We start from the raw sequence: 6569 nt of genomic DNA, 5'->3' as shown, positions 1-6569 counted from the left end.
ATCCTGTGATTTACAATCAACAGCTGGGCTTGGTGACAGGCTGGATAATAAAGATCCTTGTAGTCTCCCCAGCCTGGCCATCAAGCATGAGCAGACCCTAGCTACGCACTGGGTCGGCCATGACATGCTCCTTCTGGTCCAGGGGTGGCCGGTGAGCTATATGCTCTGGGGCACACATATGACTGGGCTACTGCTGTCTGTGTCACAGTGTGCAGTGGCCAACAGCCACCCCGTACTTCTCGAGTGATGGGTCTGTGGGGGATGCGTCCAGCAGTCCCGACAGGAGGGGTAAGTATGGCCCCCCGCCTCGGCAGGATGGAGCAGCTGGGCATTCCCTGGAAGGTAGGCTAGGGGGTCTCTCACGCTCCCTTTCCTCTCTTCCTATCCCTCCTCCCCCTGCTCAGGTTGCTGTGTGACCTGGTTATGCGGTGCATGTACCTGGCCGGGGGGGCTCCAGGCCTTGGTGGGGGGGGGGGGGCTGCGCTGGCTGTCAGGGTCCGCTCTTTTTTTTTTTTTTTTTCCTGTCACAGTGAGGTGTTCAGGCTGTTTGCCATGAGGGGAGGCCGCAGCATGGGCCGCGGCCATTTTTCTGTAGCCTTATGCAGTGTATCGCTGTCAGCCATTTTCTAGAAGTTTCGGCGGCCATTTTCTTGGTGATTTTTGCTAGAACGGACGGTGGCACTTCGTGACTGACACAGGGCAGATCGGACAGCAGCAGCACATCGCAGTACTCGGTTAGGTTGGTGAGTCCTGCGGGGGGCCTCTCAGTCTGCGAGCAGCTAGGAGGGTGGGATTTTGTGTACCTTGCCTTAAGTCCCTAAGTTGTGGCAGGTGAGTGAGGGTCAGCATGGTGTCAGAAGCCAGCGCTTCTTCCCCAGACATCCCTGCTATTGCAACCGGCTCACCCTCACAAAACGCGGTGCCTATGGACACTTTGTCTGCGGTCCAGGCGACCTTTGTTGCCTGGGTGAATGCGGCGTGCAAGGGGGGTAAAAAAAAATGCCCCCGTCTTCTAGGGGAAAGCTCTAAATCAGCCTAACAGGCGGCCCCTGTTCTGACGTGTCGGAGGATGCAGACCGGGACCGTTCGGATAGTGAGAATGACTCTGTCCAGGTTAGCGCAGGAAAAAGCGCTAGTAGGAGCACTTATCACAGTGGTGCGGGATACCCTGAAGATACAGGATGCAGCAGGGGCATCTGCAGAGGTGGTGGTCCCTTTTGGGTCCTGCAAACCAGCCCGCACGCCTAAGGTGTTTCCGTATTTGACTTATTTTGATAAGTTCATCTACAAGAAGGCAGTGGCCCGGTCCATGTTTGCGGTGGGGGGGGGGGGGGGTTACTTACATGTACCCATATACCTCAGGCATCAGAGGTTTTTGCGATTGCAGTCGTGGAAGAGCACTACCAGTTTGTGGCTCTCCCTTTTTGGCCTGGCGTCAGCACCCCGAGTCTTCACCAAGGTGTTGGCCCCAATTCTGGCATTGTTAAGGCAATGTGGGATCGCAATCACGGGTTACCTAGACGACCTCCTTCTGAGGGCAGCTTCCGCCTCAGAATTAAGGGAGGATGTAACGATCACTATACATAAAGGGGTAATTAACACTGACATTTTTTATTAAAGTGTTACTATACCCACAACAGAAAAATCAGTCTGTATATGCAGTAAAGCGGTGCAGTAAAACACTGGTGCCACTCATGCAACACAAAGGGGTTAATTACTGCTGCTGCCCACCAATAGGGAGAGTAGGTTGAAATAACACTGGCCATCAGTGCAGAGAGGCATAGTAGAGGAGGAGGGACCCGCTTCTGCCACCTATAAAAAGCAATCCAGTGGCTGATTAGCCGCTAGGATTGCTTTTACAAAAAACTGCATTGCCTGCCAAAAAAAAACAATACTGGATGATACCTGGGGCTGCAGGCACCATCCCGGTATATAACTTTAAACAGGCAAGCTTAATGGACGTAAGCCATCAGTCATAAAGAATGTTCACCTTTTAGAGAAAAAAAATATATAAATGCACTTTTTTTTTTGCATGTAAAAAAATGTGCATTTATTTTTCTTTTGGAGCCTGTAAGACATTGCATCGGCAATCAGAAGATCACTGGTGCCATGCAGGTCACCTGCAGCCCTGTCAGTATATCTGTATACCCCTACATCCTGTACGGGCAAGCAGATACGCTGACGGGAACATTTCGATGAACTATCACGGCGGTCCACAGCACCATAGTAGTTCATTGAGAACTACAAGTTTGTAGTGAATGAATGATGTGGCCGTATGGGTGGAGCCCCGCGTGGCCACGCTCATTTTAAAAAGTGACAGCTAGTACGGGACTTCTTCCTGTACTGCTGCCACAGGCAGTGAAGGCAGGCAGCAGCTGCAGCATTGGGAACATGTGACATGTTCAAAAAAGGTGAACTTATCCTTTTTAAAGTAGAATTCCAGCCTAAACCCAACTAGCATTTAAGTGATTATAAAATCTCGTTTGTGTTTTGTTTTCTTTTTTTTTTTTTTTTAGAGTGGCCAAGGCCCTCCTTCTCGGTGCCTTTTCAGTACTCCGCGTTAAGATCTCTTCTGGCCACTGCCTTGGTGTCGCAAGTTGTTGCACCGTAAATTGAAGAAACAGACTTCCCCGGTCTGTGTAGGACTGGCAGATCAGTTGGTGCATGGCCTTATGTCTGTCTGTGATGCATCCCTGGATATGGTCCCCCTGCTCTGTAGAGCATCAGTATCAGCAGTGGTGCTATGGTGCCCGATTTGGCTGAAATACTGGTCTGCAGACCAGGCATGTTAAAAAAAAATAAAAAAAAAACAGCACTGCCGGATTTGCCCTTCCAAAGTGAGAGGCTAATTGGAGCCTCGCTGGATGACATTATTAAAAAATGTTACTGGTGGGAACAGCACGTTGCTCCCACAGTCCAGAAAGGGTAAAGAGCCACGCCGTAGGCAAGGGCCCTCTTTTTCCGCTCGGAAAAAGCTTTTTCGCCCGCCCGGGTCAGCAGGTAAGAGTTCCCAGTCCAACAAGGTGCCGGCTGAAGGACAAAAGCTTCCCTGGTTTCGCAAGCCAAACAAGTCTGCGATCAAAAATGTTACCGCATGAAGGTTTCCCCCACCTGACTCTCGGGGGGGAGGGGGGGTGGGGTGGGGTGGGGTCACCTTTGGGAGATTGCAGCTCGGTGGACCTCACTACTGTCTGACCAATGGGTCTGCAAACTAGTTTCATCGGGATACAAGATAGTTAGTTTCTTTCTTGTCAACCAAACTGATTCTTTCCCGCCAACCTTCATCTGCTTGCAGCTCGTTGGGAAGCCCTGTTCGGGACAGTAAATGACCTGCCCTGCAGGGTGATAGTACCTGTACCGACGCTGGAAAGGTTTCAGGGATTCTACCCCAATCTGTAGTCCCAAAGAAGGAAGGGGTATGTCCAATCCTGGACCTCAAAGCCCTCAACAGCTTTGTGAAGGTCCAAAGGTTCAGGATGAAATCCGTTCGCTCCGTGGTTGCTGCACTCCACCAGGGGGACTTCTTGGCATCCTTGGATATCAAGGTCGCATACTTACATGTACCCATATACCTCAGGCATCAGAGGTTTCTGCGATTGCAGTCGTGGAAGAGCACTACCAGTTTGTGGCTCTCCCTTTTTGGCCTGGCGTCAGCACCCCGAGTCTTCACCAAGGTGTTGGCCCCAATTCTGGCATTGTTAAGGCAACGTGGGATCGCAATCGTGGGTTACCTAGACGACCTCCTTCTGAGGACAGCTTCCGCCTCAGAATTAAGGGAGGATGTAACGATCACTATACAGACTCTGCGGGAGTTTGGTTGGGTACTGAACCTAAAAAAGTCGGTGTTAGTGCCGACTCAACACCTTGTGTACCTGGGCTTACTGCTGGATGCATCAGAAGTGAGGTTTTTCTCCCTTCAGACAAGCTGCAGACTCTTCAAGCTGCGGTAAAGTTGTTGGTGGACCATAGGTGGTTGACGCTGTGCTTGCGAGTCCTGGGCCAATTGGTAGCCACTTTTGAAGTGGGACTGTACGCTCAATTTGGCACTCGAGTCTTGCAAAAAAGAGATTTTGTCAAAATGGGACAAATCTCCGTTATCCCTGAATTGTCAAATTTGGGTGAGCCAGCTAGTCAGGGATTCTCTTCCCTGGTGGCTGAGGTCTCTGGTTCTTTGGTCCGGGAGATCATTTCTTCCCCTCCATTGGACGGTGATCACAACGGACATCAGCCTGACCGGTTGGGGGGGAGTTTTGGGCGTACAGTCGGCCCAGGGCTTTTGGACGTGGGAAGAATCCAAACTGCCAATCAATGTGCTCGAGCTTCGAGCGATCAGGTGGTGCCTCGCCACATGGTCACGGAGCCTGCAGGGGTGTCCAGTCAGGATCCAGTCAGATGTCCACCATCAAGGAGGAATGAGGAGCTTGGCTTGCAGCATAGAAGGTAGCTCATATCCTACAGTGGGCAGAGCGGCACGTGCCGGCCCTGTTGGCCATATACATTCTGGGCGTAGAAAACTGGCAGGTGGCCTACCTAAGTCATCAGATGCTGGAACAAGGGCAATGTTCTTTGCATCCGGATGTATTCCAGCTCATTTGCCTAAAGTGGGGCACACCAGAAGTGGATCTCTTGACCTCTGGGCTCAATTGGAAGGTGCAAAGGTTTGTGTCCAGGACAAGAGACACCTGGGCAGACACATTGGTGACTCCATGAGGGCATTATCGGCTGATTTATGCCTCCTCCCTCCCCCCCCCTCCCAACTAAAGCTCTTGCTATGTCTGCTACAGAGTGGAGGCTGAGGGGATTCTAGTAATTGCCCCAGATTGGCATTGGTGTCCTTGGTACACCGACCTAGAGCGACTGGTGGTGGATGCCGATGCGAAGGGACCTTCTATTGCAAGGTTTGATACTTCATCCTGCTTTACCATCGCTGGTTTTAAGGGCATGGCTGTTGAAAGCCAGGTACTAAGGGACCCAGGAGAAGATTCACCATCGTACGTGGAAGGCTTACATCTCCATGTGGGAGGAGATGGGGTGATGTCCGCACACATACTCAGTTTCCAGGATCCTGCTGTTTTTACAGCGAGGAGTGGATCAGAAACTTTTTTTTCCAACATCCCTTGGCGACTCGCTCATTTGGTGAGTACATTTGTGCAAGGGGTTCCACCACCGCTACCTCTGTGAGATCTGAAATCGGTTCTTCAGAAACCGCCGTTTGCAAATATTAGGGAGATTCCCTTGTTGACTCAAAGTAGTCTTTCTAGTGGCAATTACATCTGCCAGGAGGGTTTCTGAGTTGGTGACTTTGCCATGCAAGTCTCCCTACTTGGTGCTACGTCTGCAGCCCTCGTTTCTTCCAAAGGTGGTTTTGACCTTTTCATCCTGTTTATTTAAAAAAAAAAAAAATAATACTTTTTATTGGTGTTAAAGACACAGACAAATGAACAACACAAAGCACAGTAAAAGGCACAATAGTGACTCACATGGGTAATATATGCGCATACCAGTACAGCTCGATATTACATTCAATCATCAGTCACCAATACTCTAGGTGGGGTGTGGATCCTGTGCATGGAGGTTGGGGAGATGGCATAAACGCCAAACTTTTATGCTCCCACATCTGTGCAAATAAAACAGATAATATATAGTGTTTCCCGCTCACAACTATGAACCATCATGAAGGAGGTGAAGTTATTTAGGAGTTTAGATTAGAAAGGTGCTGTCGCTTATTCAGTTTGTTACACCCATCTAAGCCGTGGATGATTCCTCTAACCATTTTGACCAAACTTTCTGGTATTTCTGGGAGCAGCCTCTGTTGTAATACGTATCCTTGTACAGGGGTAGGTTCTCGTTCACCAGCTTCTTCCAATAAGCGATCGCAGGTGGAGCCGACTTTTTCCAATGGAGTGCAATACTTTTTCTGGCATAAAACAGTAAAAGGCTCACCATGGTGCATCCTGCAACAGTAGGAATCAGCTGTTCAACAAGGGCCAACAGACAGATTGAGACCTTTCATCTTAATGAGGACATCGTGTTACCACCCCTATGTCCTAAGCCGAAACATCCAAAAGAAGTTGCTTTACATTCCCTGCACGTGGTCAGGGCTCTATGGATGTATCTGCCTGCTACGGCTCCTTTCCGGAGGTTAGACTCGGTTTGTCTCGGTGGCTGGTCCGAAGGAAGGTCTGACGGTCTCATCGACCACCATCTCTTGGTGGATCAGACAGATCGTGGTTCGTGCCTATGCCTTAAAGGGGCGGGTGCCCCCTTTTCCTGTCACGGCTCATTCCACCAGGGCAATTGGAACCTCCTGGGCTTTCCGACATCCAGCGTCTGTTTCCCAGGTGTGTAAGGTGGCGACTTGGTCGTCCGTTCACACTTTCACTAAATTCTACAAAGCTGACGTAAGCGCATCTTCGGTTACAAGTTTGTTGTGAACACATCTTTAGATGCATAAGATGGCGGCCGTTTAAGGTGGCAACTTCTCTGTTTGAGGAGTTCCTCTTGTTGTGGGTGAAGTTATTTTTTGTTGTTTCCACCCCTTGTTATTTTTTTTTTTTTTTTTTTACACT

This window comes from Lithobates pipiens, unplaced genomic scaffold, assembly GCF_037356315.1.
Source record: "Lithobates pipiens isolate NorthernLeopardFrog02 unplaced genomic scaffold, aLitPip1_a1.2 Scaffold_1, whole genome shotgun sequence".
Lineage (NCBI taxonomy): Eukaryota > Metazoa > Chordata > Amphibia > Anura > Ranidae > Lithobates > Lithobates pipiens.
Note: the sequence above shows the minus strand (reverse complement) of the source record.